At 33.7% G+C, this 22,297-nt stretch overlaps 1 non-coding gene and 1 pseudogene across 1 annotated transcript; one reads left to right on the top strand and one right to left on the bottom strand.

The window, feature by feature from the left end:
* The window catches only part of LOC114398614, a 34,668-nt pseudogene that overhangs the window by 4,431 nt on the left and 7,940 nt on the right, over positions 1–22,297 (top strand).
* LOC114401059 lies at positions 12,954–13,060 on the bottom strand. Its single transcript, XR_003664175.1, has one exon. It is a non-coding gene; the product is annotated as a small nucleolar RNA R71 (small nucleolar RNA).

Here is a 22,297-nt window from a genome sequence, read left to right as displayed (position 1 = left end):
TTAGCTATTTAAGCCTATATTTCTTTGCAACATCACCAAATATAACTTCTCTTGCTAAGATAGCATACTCAAATGGTAAGTTGTGTTTTTTCAAATGGTCTCAGACAGCAAATCAACCACCAATTTATATTGCAGTCTACAACAACATTCGATTGTTACAACGTTAATAAAATGCCTATTTTGGCAACTTTTTTCTATACTACTTTGGATATTGTTATTCTTTTGTTTTGCTATTTTGGCAAAACACTATATACCTCTATAATTGTAATTATAATATCATATTAATCACTTTTCTATTATCCTAATTGTCATCAAAATTTGAAAAAACAATTTTCCCTTTTTTTTCCTTGCCCTACATTTATATCTATTTTGTCAAAACACTATATACCTATATTATTGTAATTATTATATTATATTAATCGTTTCTCTATGATTCTAATTGTCTAAATCCAAATTTGGAACAACAATTTCTTACTTTTTTTCTTTCCATACATTTATATCTAAGTTAATTGATGATATATTTAATAAGTTAAATTAATTTAAAACCAATTAACTCATTCCAATTAAAACTATATGTGTAAGAAAAAAAAACTTTGTGCCCATTATTTATTCCAATTTTTGATAGTTTTTTTTTTAAATTACTATTTTTAATTTTCCTGATTTTGAAAAAAAAGCAAGACAAAAAAATAGTCGTTACTTGATCTATCAACCAAAACAAACTATTATTCAATAATAGTCATTTCTTTTATATATTTTCATACACATTAAATTTACAAAAAATATCATCTCATATATTTATCATTATCATTATAATATATGACTCTTCACATACAATCCTCAAAGCCAGCCATGAATAATGCTACAAAATTCCCACAAAAACCATTCCGCCAATTACGTCTTCTCGACAATTAGTCTGTGACTCCCGCACTTCTTCTCCAAAAAACATTCCGCTTCCACACATCCACATCCAATCATTTTTACTCAGTTATATTTGCCATCCAGAAGAACTTTAATCAAGTAGGTTAATATTTTAAACAACTTATAGCACTAACCCCCGGTCCAACTCACATTTCAACTCAACTAAGACAAGCATGACTTCACATTCATCCTTGGCTACAAGCAAGGTTTTTTTTTGTCCTCTGCTATTCTACATATGGATTAAAAGCTTATTATCTGTTATAGATGACATATTGATTAACATTACCAATTTTGACTCCCAAATTTAATTCCTATTTTGACTGCTAGACCAGAGAAAGATACATTTTTCTCCCTATCTCTTCTATTGCTTCGTATTAAATTGCAAGATGTTTCCATATATTGGTCCTAATTTTTTATACTCGCTCATGCATGTTGAATATTTTGACAACATTACGTTTTTTATAATTTATGAATGATCCTTATTGAAGGACTGCTGTCTGTTAAAGGTCATATATAAATCACTATCCCAGTTTTATAATTTATAATACTAATTTGAGAACAAAACCTTTTTCTACATTAAAAATTCAAAGTCATAGAAATTTTGTAGCATAGGCCATTGAATATTGCCTGCCCTAATATGCACAATACAAACAATTTGGCTTTTACTTTCATATTTTGACTTATAAAAACTAGATTTTGATGTCTAATATTTGTGCTTTATTTTTTCTTGTCCAGTTTTTGATAAATTATTCCCTATTTTGTTCTGTGACAAATTTTATTATTTCTTGTGCTATAGGACCGATCAAACTGGTTGGCGACAATACGGCTTTTGGCCGCATTCCGTGTTTCCAAGGTCAACATTTAACCATTTTCGCAGTTGTCTTATTTCATATGAAACAAAATTCTTTTAATTAATGTTAACATGTTTTTCTGCAGAACATCATTGAGGTTCCACTGTCTTACCATAGACAGTGGAGGCCACATTATTCGACGTATGTTTTATTTCAGTATAGTGGAACCACACATTTTGTTAGGCTTCGCAGATATGGCAGCCGATACTTTTTTTCTGATAGCCTAAAAGAGTTTAGAAGAACTCACGACATTGATGACAGTGTCATAATGCGGTTTTTTAGTGGTGACAAAAATACTACCTTCGAGGTGGATGTCATTGGACCTATCCTTGGGCAACGCCGTCCAAGGTCGGTTCTAGCAACCAGGAGACACATCTTTATAGCCGATGTCACCGAACACATGATGCAACAGAGCCTCCCTTTGGTAATGGTTTGCTAGCTACCCAATTATGTTCATACTATTAAATTATTTACTTTTATTTTGCTTTAACGCTGACTATATGTTGTTATTTTTCTCACCCCAACTTTTCTTTATGACAGCAAACCTATTCTATTATTAAATTTTTGTCTTTATATTGGTTAAATTTAAATAACCCTGAGTGTTGTAAATACAATATAGGGAAAACATTCAGTCGTATGATCACTATTTTTTTTTTCGATGCAGGTCCTTCCACCAACAGCTTTCAATTTTTTGTTTGGATCACAAAAACTTATTCCTCTTCGGAGAGGCTATGGCAAACGGCAACAATGGCAAATCACCATGCAGGATGGTGTCCCATCTGTTGCCCATCCATGGTTCCAATATCTCTCTGAAAATAATTTAATGGTTGGAGATGAGGTAATATTCTTCTTCAGATTTGACGAACATGTATGGGAAGTTGTATTTAGAAAGGAAGTTATATAGATGATGAGGACCTTTCCAGCTGAAGATAATGCACAGAGACCATGGACACGGACTCTTTTTTGTTTATTTCTTTTATGTTTTTATTAATGTTGTTAATCAAATACATTACAGTATCAGACAATTTCAGGTTTATTATTTTGTTTCTTCAATGGTTTTGCCTACCAAGGTTTAACCATGTTAATTAAGTATCCTTCAATTCTATTTAGTTATATTTTGCTATTTATATGTTAATTAAGCTTGCTCATCATTTTATTTCTATTATGTACTTAAAAAAAATTACCAACTTTGTCGTACATCAGAAATACTATTATTATTATTATTTGCTCACTGTTTTTTATAAACTTTTTTTTTCCTGCAAGGCTATTCTTCTTACATTGTTTTCGGCACAATTTATATGCATTTTTTCCCAATTTCTGTTTCCATTTTTTAAACAATTTTTTGTTGCTTTTCATTTAAAATGTATAATCATACATGTCATATTGTTAATTATATCAATTTTACATGTTTGGATATATATAGCTGGAGTTAAAGTTTTAATTCTGTCATTCAATATATATAATGCATTTATTATATTTTCCCAAAACCATGCTTTCTAATTATATTGATAGTGTCTTTTTTATTGACTGTTAATATTTATCATGGAACTTATAATGTTTTTCATGAGTTAGCATAGATATAGTAAATAATTAATATTAGTATGAATTATGGAAATAAAATATGGTTACCATAGTTTGTTTTTATACAAATTTTACATAAAAAAATAAAAATTACAAACACGTATTTGTAGATAAAAAATATTTGACTAGAATTGTGTTAACTATTTATTTTTTAAAACAAAAAATCAAACTTATTTTATCGATATTTAAAAAAAAATCTACAATTTAGTGTAACATGTTAATTACATTATTTAAATTTACCATGTCTGATTATTATATTGGTGATTTAAATTTAATTTTTTTAAAAAAAATCGTGATATCATTTTCCTTACGAATAACAGAAGTCTATTGTTACAACTATATTTAAATTGGGCCTTAAAAGTTTACAAGAATTTGTCTTCTTAAGATCATCAATTGGTACAACCATTTGTATTCTTGCAGGGAGATTCCTCAATTCAAAGAACACATTGTTGCTTTAACCATTTCTATTAAAAATTTCTATGCAAATCAACAAGTGTTTTTTTCCTATTCATTAGCAGTGACCACTCCATCAAATTCTATTTTATTTTATTATATTCATTATTACTATTATTATTATTATTGTTATTATGAATAAACTCTATCTAAGGTTTTTTTTTGTGTTGTTATGCTTTAACCTGAAATACTATCATTACTATTATACCCTGTATTTTTTTTTTATAGAATTGTAATTACCTGAATTAATACAAATACAAACATTTGTAACTTTCAGCAAGACGAATTCACCTTCAACACTACAATTATTAGACATCTATTTATAAATAACACACACAAATAAAACACATTCGAGGGAAAAAATCTCAATTTGTTGGTTTTTTGGGTATTTTAGTCTGGCTCCAACTGTCGCTTTCTGCATGCATTCCCGGTCATTCCTTCAACTACTACTCCACCTTTTGCATGCATTCTCGATCATTCAAGAACAAGAAAGTTCTTACTCTGTCTTTGCGCATTCTCTCATTGTTGTCTTTCCTTGGTTTGGTTTCTTTCTTTTTTGTTTTTGTTCCTCCATTATTTAAAGTTTGATTTTTTAATTGCTCTCAGACCTTCCATTTTGTGCACATTTGGTCTTGCTTAAACTTTTCTTGGTTCTTATGTTTAAATTTTCCAGCTACTCGGAGTTTCCATTTTGTGGAGATTTCCTATTGTCGTGCATTTTGGTTTGAGCTCTTGCGGTTCTGTTTTTTTCTTTACATTTGTTTACAGTCGCAGGTGTTTTGTTTTCATGCATGCATGTTTGGTGTTATTTATGCATGTTTGTTTGTTACGCTTTTTTACGATCGGCCTGTTGGCTGGTGTTATTTTTTGTATGTTTTTAGCCAGGACAAACAAAATCGGGTAATAGCTAAGGTATCATTGCGAGAGTACTATTTTCCTATCGAGGTCACCTTGAATAGCCATGCCTACAATGTCTTTTGGTTGTGGGCCCTTAAGTTTTGGTCCATATTTATGCATGCTTGCCTATTCCCTGTTTTTTTAATTCATGTTTTCTATGTTGTTATTCATCATGACAAAAATATTTTATGTTTGATAAATACTATATATTGTTGTTCCTTTTTGGTGCTGTTGTTGGCTGTCCAAAAAAACAGAATCAGGTCATCTCAATTATTCTTTTAATCTTAGTCATCATATTTATGGTTTGACTTATCATTGTTTATTTCAATAAATAACATTCTATTTTTTGTTGTTATCATGTTATGTGGTTGTTTTGTGGTTTCAATTTCTATGTATGTGTCTGACTTTTTGTTCAGACTAATGGCACGTATTGCTGACAAGATAAAAACCATTGATGGATCTAAAGAAACTTTGAAACTTGTTGTAAGGATAACTGAGCTCTGGTTTGTTGGGACGTTGGGCAGGTCTGAACAAGCTGAGATTGTCATTGTTGACTCTGACGTATGCTTTTAATTTGTGCTTTTTGTTCATGAATTGTCTCTGTTTGTAGCCGTTAATTAGATTATTTTATTATTCATCAGGTGATCAGATCCATGTGGTCTATAAGCAAGACCAGTTAAAGGCATGGAAAATGGATTTGAAGGAAGGTTGTACTTATGTGATGCATAATTTTAGAGTCAGTAAGAATGATGGACAGTACAGAGTTTGTGATCATCCATATAAATTGACATTTATTGGAGTTACGGTTGTCAGATAGTGTGAATTGGATGGCCTTCCTTTTAAAAAGTATAGATTTGTAGATTTTTCGGATGTCATTGCTGGCCAATTACAGTCTGACCTATTAGTAGGTAAGCGCAGCTAGATTTAAATTTCTAATTTCATCACCAGTGTTTGTGGGTTTTGTTTTCCGTTACTGATTTTTACTTAATTTTTTAGACATCATTGATGTCGTTGATGAGGTTGTCTTTCGTCATATTTCACCCAGAAGTAAGAGAGTTGTTTTTAAGCTTATGAATTTGAGGTAAACGTCTGATATGTTGTATGAGTTACTCATGGTTGTATGATTGTATGGTTGTATGTTGTTAATTGATTGTTTGTATAATCAATTGTTTTTTTTTTCAGTAACCAATTGTTGTCTTGCACTCTATAGGACGATTATTGTGTCCAATTTCTGGAATACTTGGATCACCATGAGAGTGAAGGGCCTATTATTGTGTTGTTGACCAATGCCAGAATTAAAGAGGGTCAGGGTATACTATGATATATAGTTAGTTGTTTTTCATCTTCATTGGATCCAACTTATGCTTTTATTTCTGAGTGGTGCAGGATCCTATCCATGCTCAGTTAGCAATTCTTTGAAGGCTTCAAAATTGACTATTCATGAGCCAGTGGCACCAATTGAAGAATTCAATCAGAAGTATTTGCCTCCTATTGTTATTAATATATGGTTGTTTTTTTTCCTTCTGTCTATTATTGATTTAGTATGTATAGGTTTTCAAAATTGGGCATTGAGATCCGCTCAGTTTTGACACATCGTTCCCAGTGGAGTTCGCAGCCTTTAGGTTCTGCTCAGTTATCATCAAGGGAGGCATTCATTTCCAAGTCAGAGGCAAAGAGCATTTCTGAGATAAACAACATTTGTGAAGTAATTGTCTTATATATGTTAACTTGCTTATTGCTTCTTTGGCTGCCTCCTGCTGAATTTTATAGCTGTCATATTTCTTGCAGGAGTTTTTTTGTGTTACTGTTGGCACAATCACGAGGATTGTTATGGACAATCATTCATGGTGTTATGCATCTTGCATTTAGTGCCATAAGAAAACAGATGTCTATACAGAACCATTTGTATGCCCATGTGGCAAACATAATGATCGAGTTGTGCTTAGGTCTTTGTTTTGCTTTTTAAATTTCTAAGCCACTATATTTATGTTTGAATTTCTTTTTAGTATTTAACACTATTATATATGTTTCCAGATATAGAGTTGAAGTGATGGTCAATTATAAAGATGAAAGCACAAAATTTCTCCTGTGGGATCGTGAATGCACTGAATTGATTGGGCAGTCAGCTGATGAAGTCAATACCCTCAAAATAGAAGTAGGTGTCTATAATTTCAAAATAAAAATTTTAATCTTGGGATTATCTTTAATTTTATTTGTGTATTTTCCTGTTCAAGGATGGTGATCTGGATTTAAATGCCTCCCCAAAAGCACTTGATAAACTACTGGGTCATCTGCTCGCCTTCAAAGTCAAAATCCAGCCGCAATATAAAAATTATGTTGTTTTGAAATGCTCCACTGACTTAACTTTAATTAATGATGTTCTAGACATGTTGCCTGATGCTGAGGTGCTATTTTATGGAGTTGTTTTTCTTCATTATTGTTATATGTATATCTTATTTATACGCTAATTCATTTTTCATCGATTATGCCGGTATCAATCAACATCTTATGCAAACATGTTCAAAGATTAAATCTACAACACCATTTGATTCCAATGATCTTGTCCACGATGAATCTGTAAGTTTTAAGTTTTGGCGTCTCTTTGCAATATAATATTTGCATAGAGATATTTGGGCCAGGATTCTAATCCACATGCATAATGATTATCGAATGGGATCAAGAATCCCGACTGACATTTGCATGAAGTTCAGCTTTTGCATCAACTTATTGTTATTGTTTGTTCTATTGAGCAATCCATTTTTATAACAGCAGACCATGATCCACTTATTGGACTTCCCTTGACACCAACAAAACGACAGCCATTTAATGAATGTGATGATGAAGCAAGAAGCTCCCAGATTTCACCAGCTCAGCTATCGTCCAACAAATTAGCAAAACATGAGAAGATTGAATAGATTTTGTTGGTTAGGAACAACCAACACTGTTTCCTTTTTTGTTGGTTTTTTGGAAATTGTAATTGAACTATCTTTGTTTTATTTTGATGTTTAACCCTGTATGGCATGGGCTATTGCAGTCTAACATCCTTTTTATTTGGAAATTGTAATAGAACTATTTTCTTTATTTTATTTTCATCTATGATCCTGTCAAACATTACGCTTATACTAGCATACGTTATTGTAGCCTGACATCCTGCTTATATATTTTGCACAATGTTGAGATGTGTTACTTTATTAATCGAGATTAAGATTCATTATTTTTTAAATAACAGATTAAAAAAAACATTATTTATTCCATGGTAACTGAAGCATGCGTGGGTGATTCGTTGTTCATAATTGAGTTAATGTCTTGATTAACAAATTTGGTCAACGCCTGTGAAGAGTTTAATAGCCTGAGCTTAATTTAATTTAAGTTAATTTATGATATGTATCAAGCAAAATTTGGTATTCAGTTCCGCATGTATACAGGAAGAAACAAAAATAGCTCTCATGTATTCATCATGTAATTTCCTACACTTTTATAAATTTACACAAGATATTACTTTAAAGAAAGGGAAGCTAAATGTTTTATCAATGAATGAATGCTACTTCTATTCCTCACAACATACTTGATATCAAATTCCTTATCGGTCAACACCTGTGTCGAGCTTAATAGCCTGAGTTTAATTTAATTTAAGTCAATTTATAATATGCATCAAGCAAAATCGGGTATGCAGTTCTGCATGTATACAGGAAGAAACAAATATAGCTCTCATGTATTCATCATGTAATGTCGTTAACTTTTTAAATATTACACAACATATGACTTTAAAGAAGCCAAGGCTAAATGTTTTATCAATGAATGAACGCTACTTCTGTCCGTCACAACATACTTGATATGAAGTTCCTCATCGATGTTACCAATCCATGTCTATAGGTACATGTGTCATTACTATTTGAATTAAAAGTATCCAGATTTTGCCACCTGTAAATTCAAAATTTGTTATTACACTCTTTTAGTTTCATTTCATTACTTACTGCTTAAGTTAATTATGACAGGCCTCATTTGAATAACCTTTAACCGAAAAAAGTTCAACTACGACGTGCTCAATAATCCTTGGTGTTTGTTTTTGTCTTTTACCATTTGAGTTTCCAATATAATTGCTACTTCCAACTATACTCCACTATCCAAATATAAACTACAATATGATCAACTAAAGACAACAAGAACATGGAAAACCATAGATTTATAAGCAAGTCTTATTCAGCAAAAGTCAAGAGCAACAGAAAGCATATTAGACAACAAATGGTCCATCTTAATGTTCAGGATAGTGTCCATGCAAGTGTCAATCCAGCTTCATCCCATACTGAAGATGATTATAACCAATCAAAGACACCACCGCATAGTGTCCATGCAACTGTCAATCAGGCTTCACACGATGTTGAAGATCATTGTAAGCTATCAAAGATAGCATTTTTATATTTTTATATTCAGCTCATATTAGTCAATTATGTTGATACAATATCCATATATAGTTTGTTGTGAAAAGGTAAGGAATTCGTAGGTTTGATGCGAGATTATAGCAATGCATGCCATTTCATCATTCCATTTGAATCATTATCATTGTTTGCTATTTCTATCATCCTTTTTCTGTTTTGAATTTAATATCTGTTATTCATCTGAGAATGAGAGTTTTTGATCAACAGAAGGTAGTATTACAAATCTCCTTTATTGATTTACTAATTTCACTTCTAATCATAATACCTAACTGCAATTTTCGTAGAATCTCTGACTATTTCTTCAGTTGGATATCCAAACTTTGAATCGTCGCATCATGATTCTTCAATGGACACAGGAGGTAAATGTCTTATAGAATTCATTTTGTTTTTTAAATAACACAATAAAACGTATTTTCAAGTATTTTGATGTTCGCTACCAGTTAATGTTCTAATATCTATTTTAGCCATTCCTATAAAAATTAAATTTTCTATAGTTACGATTATGGTCTAATATATAATGTTATTATTCCAGAATATTTTGATCTTGGTGACTAGCTCATGCAATGTAGACATTGTAATGCTAAAATGTGGTATAATGAAAACATATCAAAACGTTCAAATACCTCAAGCCCACGATTCAGTCTATGTTGTGGAGATGGCAAGGTTGAACTTCCATTGTTACAGAATCCACCTAAATTTCTGCAGCAAGTTCTATTTGAGCAAAATACAGCTCATGCAAAAAATTATCAACAGAAAATAAGAACTTATAACATGATGTTTGCATTTACTTCTGCTGGTATTAAATTTGACAAAACAATTAGTCATTCAAGAGGTCCTCCTACAATCAGAATTCAAGGCAAACTGTGTCACAGGATTGGAAGTCTATTACCACTACCTGGAAAATAACCTAAATTTGCACAATTGTATATCTATGAAACAGAAAATGAAGTTCAAAATAGAATTAACACCATGAGGTAGTTAACAACACAATGCCAATATAACATCTCTGATTTACATTGATGTCCATTGTTTATTTTACATTAACATCCTCTTAATTTTTTATATATTTGAATATCTGGTTTTTCAGCCACTATAATGAAATTGAGGCACATATTGTCTCAAATTTGCAAGAAATGATGGATGAAAACAATGCTCATGCAAAAATTTTCAGGGTGCCAAGGGATAGATTGATAGACACAGAAGTGCATAATGTCATACTCAAATTGATTGCTGGTCGAGAAAAAGATGGTCGTACATATAATGTACCAAGTGTTCCAGAAGTTGCTGCACTCATTGTAGCTGATATTGATGCAAATTCGAACAGAGATATTATTGTTGAAACTCAAAATGGTCAATTACAAAGTGATGTGTCATCATTTTCTCATATTTCTTAACCCTTTTTGTCACCATTTTAATTACTGATTAGCCTTAATTGTCAAATTAATTATGCAGTTTTATCGTTTGGGCCTACTGGATTAATTTTGTGTTTTTAATTTAATTTCAGGAGAATTATAAGCAATTGGGCTTGAATCCAGAATTGGGCTTGGACTTGAAGAGAGCAGACTATTTTATTCTACCAAATCTTATCTTATCTAGATTTTATCTCATCTAGATATTATTTAGATTTGATCTCATCTAGATATTATTTCATCTAGATCTTATCTTATCTAGATTTGATCTCATCTAGATCTTATCTTATCTTATCTTATCTAAATTTGATCTCATCTAGATATTATTTCATCTAGATCTTATCTTATCTTATCTTATCTAGATTTTATTTTATTAATGGGCTTGGATTTAAAACAGATTTGTAAGCCTTGGGGCTGAAGAATATATAACAGCACCAAGGTTCTAGTTTAAGGCTCTTCTCTCTCTCTCTTTTCTCTTGAGGATCAAGCACAATTCTCTTTGAGGTTCTATTATTACTGTTAAATTATGTTCAGTTTTTCCTCTTCACTAATTACTCTGAATTTGTTGCTATTTATTCATGCATGCTTAGTGCTTGATTAATTGTCTCTGCGCTTAATTTACGTTCATGCTTAATGATCGTTTATGAGTAATTGGTGTATCTGTTGCTTAATCACATAATGAATGCCTTATGTTAAATTTCGCTTAGTAATTTAATTTTGGGTTGGATTAAGTGGTTGAATTGATAAAGGATAAATTCTCGCAACCTAGGATAAGAGACTTGCTTGTGAATCAAGGGGAAGCAACATATTTTAATTCTGATATTTTCTAATTCAATTTGACTCGTTTAATTTAAAAAAGCAAACAACCCCCCCCCCCCCAATTTGTTACTATTTCCTACTATTTGTTATGAACGTTTGGTTGATCATTGCTCATTGGGAGACGATCTAAGATCACTTACTAGATACTGCATTTTTAATGTTTATTTGATTCGGGTACGGTCTCGATCAAATTTGGCGTCGTTGCTAGGGAGCAGTCGTCCAAAGGTTCGTAATAGCTAGTGATTCGTGCTTTATGTTTAGTTGTTTAACGTTTAACTCTTTTGTTTAGTGTGTTCGTGTTGTGTTAGTGTGATATTCTGTTTTATTTGATGTTCTGTTTTGCAATTTAGTAGTACCCCTTGTTCAGCGCCATCCCTGTTTCAGTTATTGTTTTGCTGTGAATAGTGCTTAGCGACGGAATTAGAGACTGATTTTGTGTTACTGTTCACACAGCATTACATTAGCGACTGAATTAGTGACGACTGTTTACAATTTAATTGGCGATTTTTGTTTTGATAGTTAGGGTAGTTATTTTTGGCTCAATTTTTGTGTGGTAGGTTCTTTTGACTCATATTTTGTGTGAAAAATACCAGGAACACTTGGTGTGGCTGGATTTGAGAGATTTAAAAAATTTGAGAACTTATTTTTAGCAAAATTTAAAACGGCCATAACTTTTGCTCCGGGTATCAAAACGACTATTATTATATATGCATTTGGGGTAGAAAAAAATTTCCCATATTGTGGCAACTTGCGAAAGTCAATTGGGTTCTCCCAAACTCCAAAAATCAGCTATTTACTAAGTTTTTTTTTTATTTTTCAAGTATTATTGTCCTATTTTTCTAAACTTTTCTTAGGTAGTTTTCATAGTTAGACTTTGAATTTTTGTTTGAAATTTTTTGTGCTATCTTTTCATGATTTTAGGGTGATACTCACAAAATTTCAGCTCATTTTGATATCGTTTGAGTATAGTTGTAGTTTTACCCCCTTATTAGGTGCTTGTTGAGAAACACATTATTTGCTGCATATAGTGCATGACTAAGGGCAATCCAGGTGATTTACAACCCTTTGATCCTGAAATAGATAGAACCTTTCATAGATTAGTTAGGCATAGTGTGCATCCTGGTCATTATGTGCATTTTAAGCATTCTGTTGAGGGTGATTCTGAATATTTTACTTTTGAGCATTCCACTACTAATTTTTATACTGAGAACATGGCTCAACCTCCACCTCGTGAGAGGACTCTTAGGGAGATAGCTGCACTTGATTTCACTTATGAAAGCGTGTGCATTCAATATCCTGATGAGGGTGTTCCATATGTTCTCAAGACTGGACTAATACGTTTGTTGCCCAAGTTTCATGGTCTTGCAAGTGAAGATCCCTATAAGCATCTTAAGAAGTTTCATATTGTTTGTTCCACCATGAAGCCCCCCGATGTCTAGGAAGATCATATCTTTTTAAAGGCTTTTCCTCATTCTCTAGAGGGAGTGGCAAACGATTGGCTGTACTACCTTGCTCCCAAGTCCATTTTCAGCTGGGATGACCTTAAAAGGGTGTTCTTGGAGAAATTCTTCCCTACATCTAGGACCACTGCCATCAGAAAAGACATTTCAGGCATTAGGCAACTTAGTGGAGAAAACTTGTATAAGTATTGGGAAAGATTCAAGAAATTGTGTGCAAGCTGTCCTCACCACCAGATTTCTGAGCAACTACTTCTTCAATATTTCTATGAGGGACTTAGCAACATGGAGAGGAGTATGATTGATGCTGCCAGTGGTGGAGCCCTTGGTGATATGACCCCTGCTGAAGCTACGAATTTGATTGAGAAGATGGCTTCCAACTCCCAATAATTTAGTGCAAGAAATGATGCTATTGTCCTTAGAGGAGTCCATGAGGTGGCCACAGATTCATCTTCATCTACTGAAAATAAAAAGCTTGAAGGAAAACTTGATACCTTGGTCAACCTAGTAACTCAGCTTGCCATGAATCAAAAATCTACACCTGTTGCAAGAGTCTGTGGTATATGTTCTTCTGCATATCACCATTCAGATCTTTGTCCTTCTTTGCAGCAATCTGGAGTCAATGAGCAACCTGAAGCTTATGCTGCAAACATTTATAATAGACCTCCTCAGCAGCAAAACCAACAACAACATAATAATTATGACCTTTCAAGCAATAGATACAATCCAGGTTGGAGGAATCATCCAAATCTGAGATGGACAAGTCCTTCACAAAAACAACAGCCTGTCCCTCCTTTTCAGAATGTCGCTGGTCCAAGCAAGCCATATGTTCCTCCTCCAATGTAGGAACAACAACAGCAGCAGCAATCACAACAAAGACAACCAGCAACTGAGGCTCCTCCTCAACCTTCCTTAGAAGAGTTAGTGAGGCAAATGACCATCCAGAATATGCAATTTCAGCAAGAGACAAGAGCCTTCATTTAGAGTCTGAAAAATCAGATGGGACAGATGGCTACTCAGATGAATCAAGCTCAGTCCCAAAATTCTGACAAATTGCCTTCACAAACTGTGCAAAATCTGAAAAATGTGAGTGCCATCACCTTGAGGTCTGGCAACCAAATTCAAGTGCCTCCACCAGTAGCAGCACCTGCACCTGAACCTGTCAAGCTTCATTCTACACCTGAAAAAGAGGATGAGATAGTTGCATAAAAGAGAAAGCTTCCTAACAAAAATTTTCATGCAGGTGGACCTTCTTCTAGTAATTCTGACTTACCGCAACCTCCTATCCCTCTTCCATTCCCACCTAGAACAATTCCAAAAAAAAAATGGAAGAAGTGGAAAAAGAGATCTTGGAGACCTTCAGGAAAGTAGAGGTGAACATACCTCTGCTAGATGCAATCAGGCAGATTCCAAGATACGCTAAGTTTCTAAAGGAGTTATGCACCCACAAAAGGAAGCTCAAAGGCAATGAAAGGATTAGCATGGGCAGAAATGTGTCAGCATTGATAGGTAAATATGTTCCTCACATTCCTGAGAAATGTAAGGACCCAGGTACTTTCTGTATACCATGCATTATTGGAAAAAGTAAATTTGAGAATGCCATGCTAGATCTAGGAGCATCAGTTAGTGTCATGCCTCTGTCCATTTTCAATTCTTTATCTCTTGGACCTTTGCAATCTATAGATGTAGTGATTCATTTGGCAAATAGAAGTGTTGCTTACCCCGCAAGTTTCATAGAGGATGTGCTGGTTTGGGTTGGTGAACTTATTTTTCCTGTTGATTTTTATGTTCTTAATATGGAAGAGGGATTTTCCCATGGTTCAGTTCCAATTATTTTAGGCAAGCCATTTATGAAAACAGCCCGAACCAAGATAGATGTTTATGCTGGCATATTGTCTATGGAATTTGGTGATATTGTTGTTCATTTTAACATTCTTAATGCCATGAAACATCCATCTGAGGATCATTCTGTTTTTTGTGCTGAGATAATTGATCAAATTGTTGATAATTATATGTTTGATTTTGATTCTGGTAGGAAACATCCATTTTTATCTGATCTACATACATGTCATTCCTTATGCATTGAATCTGAATTTGAGTTTGAATTTGATCCTGTGTCTGATTTTTATGCTGAGAATGAATTTGAATTTGAATCTGATTCTGATTTTCTGGGTGTTGTACCTCTTGATGTTGATTTTTTAGAGTCAAAATGCACTAACCATGTTGCAGGAAGTACATATACTTCCGACTTGCTTTATGAGGTACAGGCTGAGGAACCTTCTTCTTCTCCTACCATGGTTCCTCCAACTGTTCAGCCACCACCCACACCAGAGTTGAAGCCCTTACCAGCAACCCTCAAATATGCTTACTTGGAAGACAAGGAAAAATTTCCAGTGATCATCTCTGCTTCCCTTGATGCTAAGCAAGAGGAGAAGTTGTTGCTAGTTCTCAAGAAGCACAAGAAAGCCATTGGATGGACTTTAGCAGACATTCCTGGCGAGTCTGCATTGATTATATGAGGCTAAACCAGGTAACCATAAAAGATAATTTTCCCTTGCCTTTCATTGATCAAATGCTTGAGCGCTTGGCAGGTAAGTCCCATTACTATTTTCTTGATGGTTTTTCTGGTTATCTACAAATTCATATTGCTCCCGAGGATCAAGAAAAGACCACATTCACCTGTCCCTTTGGCACTTTTGCCTATAGGAGGATGCCCTTTGGCCTATGAACGCCCCTGGTACCTTCCAGCGATGTATGCTTAGCATTTTCAGTGATTTTTTAGAGAGTTGCATAGAGGTGTTTATGGATGATTTTACTGTTTATGGATCCTCTTTTGATACATGTTTGGATAGTCTAGATAGAGTTCTTAGTAGATGCATTGAAACTAACATTGTGCTGAATTTTGAAAAATGTCACTTCATGGTAGAACAAGGTATAGTTTTAGGGCATATCATTTCCAGTATGGGCATAGAAGTAGACCCTGCAAAAATAAATGTTATTTCACAATTTCCTTACCCCTCTTGCATGCGAGAGTTTCGTTCTTTTTTTGGTCATGCAGGGTTTTATAGGAGCTTTATCAAGGATTTTAGCAAGGTGGCCTTTCCACTATCCAATCTGCTGCAAAAGGAGGTGGAGTTTGATTTTGATGACCGATGCAAAGAGACTTTTGATTGCCTCAAGCATGCGGTGACTACCACCCCTATCATTCAAACACCTGATTGGACAGCCCCATTTGAGCTAATGTGCGATGCATCCAATTACACATTGGGGGTTGTCCTTGCTCAAAAGATCTCCTTACTTCATCTTACTTCTTTTCCGCCATGACTTAGGGAGTTTTCTTTCTTCTGTCTCCTTTTTTACTTTTATTGCACTTGTCCAAATTTTATTGATTGCTTTGATTGTTCTTGATCTTATGATTGTGCTACATTGAGGACAATGTGTTGTTTAAGTGTGAGGGGGGGGAGAAGATTGTTCTTTAATTTTGTTGGGTATTCGAGTTTAATTTTATTAGGTTTTCTAGTTTAAGTTTGTTAGGTTCTAGGTTAATTTTGTTATTTTGGTTTTATGTTTGTGTACAACATTGCATGTTCCTCTTTGAATTTTGGGTTATGTACAAGTAATGGGTAATTGTTTTTGAAATAGAAGTTTCTTGGCATTTTGTGAATTGAAACCCTTGTTTTTCTCTACATGTCAAGTTAGTTTTGAAGGTTCGAATTGAAAGTGATAGATTTACCCTTGGTGAGAATTTGAGCCATCAACATTTATTTTATTCTGTGTGTTTTGCCCCATTGATTGCTTGCACAATAGCCTTGGCTTGACTCTTGTTGATACTTCTTGCTTCACATGCATGTTGGGAGATGATTTAGGCATTTTATTCTTATAAGCCTCTAGCCAAATGAGCCTACCTTGAATTAATTCCTTTGATAGCCCATTTGAGCCTATGTTCCCCTTTCTTTGTTTTAAAGCTCATTACAAGCCTTAAGTGAAAAACCATGATTTCACCCTACCCTTAAGGAATTTTGGAGCTTCGGAATTGTTTTGGGAATAAGTGTGAGGGGGGGGGGGGGGGGGGGGGGAGGGGTATGTTTCATTGGATGATATGTTTTTGTTGGCCATGCTTGATGATTTATTTGGCCATGCTTGATGTATATACATATATTGCCTAATTGTTGCTTTATTTTTCAAATGCTTTCAATTGCTACTATTCACGTTCAAAATAAAAAGAGAAAAAAAATCAAAAAAAAAGAAAAAGAAAAAAAATAGAAAAAGAATGAAGTTGAATAAATGAGGTCTTGGTTTGAAGACTTGGATTCGTTTAAAGACTTGGTTGATTTTGTTTTGGGTTTACTTTTTAATTTTGGTTTTGGGGTTTACTACTTTTTCTTACTTCCCACTTATTCCCCATTGATCCTCTATTCCTTTCGGTTTTAGCTACTATCCCATACTTTCATCTACCATGTCCTTGGCCCCATTACAACCTTAAAAGACCTTTTGATCCTCATGTGCATGTGTTTGTGATGTGGTTGTCAATTTTAGAGTCTTGCCAAGTCTATGTGGTGTTTGTTTTCATGGGTGCTCTAAGAGTAAACAGTAGCCTAGACACTTGAGAGATAGAGTGCATATCTTGTGAGGCTTTATCACTTTTCATTCTTGAGCTGATTTACTATCTTGCCATTTTTGAGATGCTTGAATGAATTTCATGATGGCCTTGATTCTTTAACTCTTTACGTGTTGGATGTTACCCATTCTTTTCATTCCTTGAGATTCATTGAGAAATATGTAATTGTTGTTGTGTCTGTTTGTTTCTCTTTAATGTCTTTGAATTTGCCCCTTGCTTTGTTTTTTTTCAATTTTTCCCAGAAGTGCAAAAGCCTAAGTGTGAGGGGATTTGATGTGTCATTATTTTCTCATATTTCTTAACCATTTTTGTCACCATTTTAATTACTGATTAGCCTGAATTGTCAAATTAATTATGCAGTTTTATCATTTGGACCTACTGGATAAATTTTGTGTTTTTAATTTAATTTCAGGAGAATTATAAGCAATTGGACTTGAATCCAGAATTGGGCTTGAATCCAGAATTGGGCTTGGACTTGAAGAGAGCAGACTATCTTATTCTACCAAATCTTATCTTATCTAGATTTTATCTCATCTAGATATTATTTAGATTTGATCTCATCTAGATATTATTTCATCTAGATCTTATCTTATCTAGATTTGATCTCATCTAGATCTTATCTTATCTTATCTAGATTTTATTTTATTTATGGGCTTGGATTTAAAACAGATTTGTAAGCCTTGGCGCTGAAGAATATATAATAGCACCAAGGTTCTAGTTTAAGGCTCTTCTCTCTCTCTTCTCTTCTCTCTCTAGTCTCTTCTCTCTTCTCTCCTATTTTCATTTGTAGTTTTAGGCTTTTCTTCTTTTAGACATTATTTTCGTTTTTCAATTCCAGCTTTTACTTTTCGTTTTAGCAATAAAATTTCGTTCTCTATTGATTAATGGAAGGCTAAGTCCCCAGCGTTGTTTTCTCTTGAGGATCAAGCACAGTTCTCTTTGAGGTTCTATTATTACTGTTAAATTTTGTTCAGTTTTTCCTCTTCACTAATTACTCTGAATTTGTTGCTATTAATTCATGCATGCTTAGTGCTTGATTAATTTTCTCTGCGCTTAATTTACGTTCATGCTTAATGATCGTTTATGAGTAATTGGTGTATGTGTTGCTTAATCACATAATGAATGCCTTATGTTAAATTTCGCTTAGTAATTTAATTTTGGGTTGGATTAAGTGGTTGAATTGATAAAGGATAAATTCTCGCAACCTAGGATAAGAGACTTGCTTGTGAATCAAGGGGAAGCAACGTATTTTAATTCTGATATTTTCTAATTCAATTTTACTTGTTGTTTAATTTACAAAAGCAATCAACCCCCCCCCCCCAATTTGTTACTATTTCCTACTATCTATTATGAACATTTGGTTTATCATTGCCCGTTGGGAAACGACCTAGGATCACTTCCTAGTTACTGCATTTTAATGTTTATTTGATTCGGGTACCGCCTCGATCACAGAGGATACATGAATTACATTGTAGTTATCTAGCTTTACAATATCCTCTATTGTTTCATTATGGAGAAGATGGATATAGGCCTGACATTCTACATCGTGATACATTAAGTGGGAAAAAAAGAAAAAGGAATTGTCTTACAATGAGAGAGTGGTTTGCTTATAGACTGCAATGCAGACCCAATGAAGGTCAAACTTTGCTACATTCTAGAAAACTATTCCAACAATTTGTTGCTGAAGGATACACAATGATTGAATCCGAAAGACTTTCCTATGTTAGAAACAACCAAAAGAAACTCAGAGTTAACAAGTTCTGTAGCTTGCAGCAGTCATCGGATGCTGGAAATACAGAAGGTTTAGGCAAAGGCAAGAGGATCATCTTACCTTCAACCTTTGTGGGCAGCCCACGTTACATGGATCAACTTTATTTTGATGGCATAGCTATATGCAGTCACGTAGGCTTCCCAAATCTTTTTATTACTTTTACCTGCAATCCAAATTGGCCTGAAATTCATAGGCTACTGACACCTTTGAATTTGACAGCAATAGATAGGCCAGAAATAATCTACCGAATGTTCAAGCTTAAATATGAGCAGATGTTATCAGACCTTACAAAGAATCACCTGCTAGGAAAAGTTGTCGCATGTAAGTTGATGCTAATTCCTTTTTTTTCTACTAACAGATAAGTTACTTATTGTAAATTATGTTTTCTTTAATACCTTTCTATTAATGATATTTGGTTACAACTACAGACATGTACACAGTGGAATTCCAAAAATGAGGACTTCCTCATGTCCATTTATTTTTATTTTTACATGCCAACAACAAATATCCATCTCCAAACGATATTGATCATATTATATCAGCAGAAATACCTTCACGGAAAGATGATCCAGAACTCTATAAATTAGTGCAAAATCACATGGTTCATGGTCCATGTGGAATTTTGAGGCCCGCATCTCTATGCATGAAGGAAGGCAAATGCAGTCGATTTTATCCAAAAAAGTTTCAGCCCACAACTCTTGTAGATGGAGATGGTTATCCTGTGTATTGTAGAAGAAACACTGGTCAGACAATAACCAAGAATGGTATTATAATTGATAATAGATGTATTGTACCCTACAATCCAAAATTGCTGAAAAAATACCAAGCACATATAAATATTGAATGGTGTAACCAAAGTACTTCTATCAAATATTTATTCAAGTACATCAATAAAGGATATGATAGAGTTACTGCTATCATGGTACATGATGACAATGGAACAGTTCCCCATGCAAACACTCCGAATGATGAAATCAAGGAATATCTGGATTGCAGGTATGAGCCAAGTTTAAAATGTAAATCATCTTATGATTGTATTTAAAATATTTTTGTTTTTATTACAGATACATTTCTCCATGTGAATCTACTTGGAGGATCTTTGGTTTTCCAATACATGGTAGAAAACCTTTTGTGGAGAGGCTACAGTTCCATCTTCCAGGGCAACATAGCATTCTCTACCAAGACCATGATGATATTGATGATCTCCTCTCTAACCCAAGCATTTCTGAATCAAAATTTATAGCTTGGATGAATACAAACCAGGATTTTGTTGAAGGTCAAAGCCTGACATATTCTGAATTTGCAACTAAGTTTGTGTATAACCAGAAACAGAGATGTTGGCAACTTAGAAAAAAGGGTTATACCATTGGCAAACTTCAATGGGTTCCCCCAACTATATGGGAATTATTTTATTTGAGGATGATGTTGATTGTCTATAGAGGACCAACCTCATTTGAAGATATCAGAATAGTTGATGGTGTTGAATATTCTACATATAGAGAAGCATGTTTTGCTATGGGTTTTTTATAGGATGATAGAGAATTCGTTGCTGCAATCCAGGAAGTAAAAGACTGGGGCTCAGCACCTTATCTAAGGAATCTTTTTGTATTATTACTTTTGATAGATACCATGAACAAACCTGAACAAGTGTGGGAAAAAACTTGGCATTGGTTAAGTGATGATATTGTATATAGTCATTGCAGATCATTAAACACTCCAGGTTGGCTTACATATAGCTTGGCACAGAAAAGTTTTATCATAAACATTATCTAACTTCCTTTTCAAATGTCTTAGGATTACATATTGATGACTCCAATCTGATGAATCTGGTATTGCTTGAAGTTGAACAGCTGTTACAGGCCAATCAAAGATCACTTAAAGACTATCCTTCCATGTCATATCCTGAGAACGCAAATTTACTAACACATGCAGACAACGACCTCATTTTGTCTGAGCTCAATTTCAACAACGAAGAACTTAGATCAGAATTCTTGAACCTTTTTTCTCAAATGACAGGTTTATTTATTGTGCTAACTTGCCTTACTTATTTTCCTCCCTTGTGTTTCGCTCTGGAATTTCAAGTTGTTATTAAAACCAGAACAATCTTTATGCCTACAGACCAACAAGCAAAAATTTATAACCAAATTATTCAGGCTGTCAATAAAAATGAAGGTGGAATGTTTTTCCTATATGGATATGGAGGAACAGGAAAAACATTTATTTGGAAGACACTTGCAGCCTCATTAAGAGCTGACAATAAAATAGTTATTATGGTTGCTTCTAGCAACATAGCTTCTTTGCTATTGCCTGGAGGAAAAACAACACATTCAAAATTAAAAATTCTTGTTCCGATATTTGAAGACTCAACATGCAATATTCATCAAGGAACACAATTGGCTGAATTATTGAATGAAACAGGTCTTATCATCTGGGATGAAGCCCCCATGGCTCACAAATTCTGTTTTGAAGCACTTGATCAAAGTCTAAGAGATGTTATTAAGGCGAAATCAAGTTCTGATAAAATCTTTGGTGGTAAAGTTATGGTATTTGGTGGAGATTTCCGGCAGATTCTGCCAGTCATTCTTAGGGGTAGCCGCTCTGATATTGTTAATGCAACTATTAATTCATCTTATCTATGGAATCATTGCCATGTTTTGACACTATCGAAAAACATGCATTTAGAAGCCAATACAGATGCAACAGACAGAGAAGAAACTACAGCTTTTGCAGAGTGGATCCTTAATATTGGTGATGGAATTGCTGGCCAGAAAAATGATGGTTATGGTTCAATTGAAATTCCAAAAGATCTGTTAATCACAGAATATGATGACCCACTCTCTACAATAGTTAATTCTACATTTCCAAATTTATCTCACCATCATACCAATCCTGAATACTTTCAAACCAAAGCCATATTAGCTTCCACAAATGAAACCGTACAACGAATTAATGATTATATACTATCATTGATACCAGGTAATTATAACATACTTAATCCAATTCTTATTATATATAAATTTGGACTGTATGTCATTCTTATGAAACATTATGCAGGATTAGTAATCAAATCTATTCAATATTTTATCT

Source organism: Glycine soja, chromosome 19, assembly GCF_004193775.1.
Source record: "Glycine soja cultivar W05 chromosome 19, ASM419377v2, whole genome shotgun sequence".
Classification (NCBI taxonomy): Eukaryota; Viridiplantae; Streptophyta; class Magnoliopsida; order Fabales; family Fabaceae; genus Glycine; species Glycine soja.
This window is presented reverse-complemented; position numbering and strand designations above follow the sequence as displayed.